Below are 2,047 nucleotides of genomic sequence, written 5' to 3'. Positions count from 1 at the left end.
GTTGATGTAATAGCCAGTAAGAAGTAGTACAATTCAAGTTTTAGGTATCGATTATTGACTTTTTAGCTGGCTTTGGTGCCTTGGACATGAGCTAGGACCTTAAGATTCTGCATGAAAGTAGGACTAGCTGCCGAGTTGCACGGGAGAATGTGAAACGTGTTCATATGTAGTAAAAACCTGAGACATCCGTCCGTTTTCGTCATTTGTTATCGAATCGACTTAAAGCCAGATCGACACATTGGCCGCTCTTCTCTCTGAAACGGTTGTACTTATCGTCTGCAAAGCTATGTCGCGTGCTGCGGTATGCTGAGACACTAAAAGCCCCATAATAGAACACAGATGAAGCTTCTAAGTTGATGTAATAGCCAGTAAGAAGTAGTACAATTCAAGTTTTAGGTATTGAATATGGAACTTTTAGCTGGCTTTGGTGCCTTGGACATGAGCTAGGACCTTAAGATTCTGCATGAAACGAGGACTAGCAGCCGAGTTGCACGGGAGAATGTGAAAAGTGTTCATATGTAGTAAAAACCTGAGAAATCCGTCCGTTTTCGTCATTTGTTATCGAATCGACTTAAAGCCAGATCGTCAAATTGGCCGCTCTTTTCTCTGAAACGGTTGTACTTATCGTCTGCAAAGCTACGTCACGTGCTGCGGTATGCGGAGACACTAAAATCACCACAGTAGAACACAGATGAAGCTTCTAAGTTGATGTAATATCCAGTAAGAAGTAGTACAATTTGAGGTTTAGGTATTGATTATTGACTTTTTAGTTGGCTTTGGTGCCTTGGACATGAGCTAGGACCTTAAGATTCTGCATGAAAGGAGGACTAGCAGCCGAGTTCCACGGGAGAATGTGAAAAGTGTTCATATGTAGTAAAAACCTGAGAAATCCGTCCGTTTTCGTCATTTGTTATCGAATCGACTTAAAGCCAGATCGACACATTGGCCGCTCTTCTCTCTGAAACGGTTGTACTTATCGTCTGCAAAGCTATGTCGCGTGCTGCGGTATGCTGAGACACTAAAAGCACCATAATAGAACACAGATGAAGCTTCTAAGTTGATGTAATAGCCAGTAAGAAGTAGTACAATTCAAGTTTTAGGTATTGAATATGGAACTTTTAGCTGGCTTTGGTGCCTTGGACATGAGCTAGGACCTTAAGATTCTGCATGAAAGGAGGACTAGCAGCCGAGTTGCACGGGAGAATGTGCAAAGTGTTCATATGTAGTGAAAACTTGAGAAATCCGTCCGTTTTCGTCATTTGTTATCGAATCGACTTAAAGCCAGATCGTCACATTGGCCGCTCTTCTCTCTGAAACGGTTGTACTTATCGTCTTCAAAGGTATGTCGCGTGTTGCCGTAGGCGGAAACAGGGAAAGCACCATAGCAGAACACAGATGAAGCTTCTAAGTTGATGTAATAGCCAGTAAGAAGTAGTCCAATTCAAGATTTAGGGATCGATTATTGACTTTTTAGCTGGCTTTGGTGCCTTGGACATGAGCTAGGACCTTAAGATTCTGCATGAAAGGAGGACTAGCAGCCGAGTTGCATGGGGGAATGTGAAAAGTGTTCAAATGTAGTAAAAACCTGAGAAATACGTCCGTTTTCGTCATTTGTTATCGAATCGACTTAAAGCCAGATCGTCACATTGGCCGCTCTTCTCTCTGAAACGGTTGTACTTATCGTCTGCAAAGCTATGTCGCGTGCTGCGGTATGCGGAGACACTAAAATCACCATAGTAGATCACAGATGAAGCATCTAAGTTGATGTAATAGCCAGTAAGAAGTAATCCAATTCAAGTTTTAGGTATCGATTATTGACTTTTTAGCTGGCTTTGGTGCCTTGGACATGAGCTAGGACCTTAAGATTCTGCATGAAAGGAGGACTAGCAGCCGAGTTGCACGGGAGAATGTGAAAAGTGTTCATATGCAGTAAAAACCTGAGACATCCGTCTGTTTTCGTCATTTGTTATCGAATCGACTTAAAGCCAGATCGTCACATTGGCCGCTCTTCTCTCTGAAACGGTTGTACTTATCGTCTGCAAAGCTA

Source organism: Schistocerca gregaria, unplaced genomic scaffold, assembly GCF_023897955.1.
Source record: "Schistocerca gregaria isolate iqSchGreg1 unplaced genomic scaffold, iqSchGreg1.2 ptg000422l, whole genome shotgun sequence".
In the NCBI taxonomy this organism is placed as follows: Eukaryota; Metazoa; Arthropoda; class Insecta; order Orthoptera; family Acrididae; genus Schistocerca; species Schistocerca gregaria.
Note: the sequence above shows the minus strand (reverse complement) of the source record.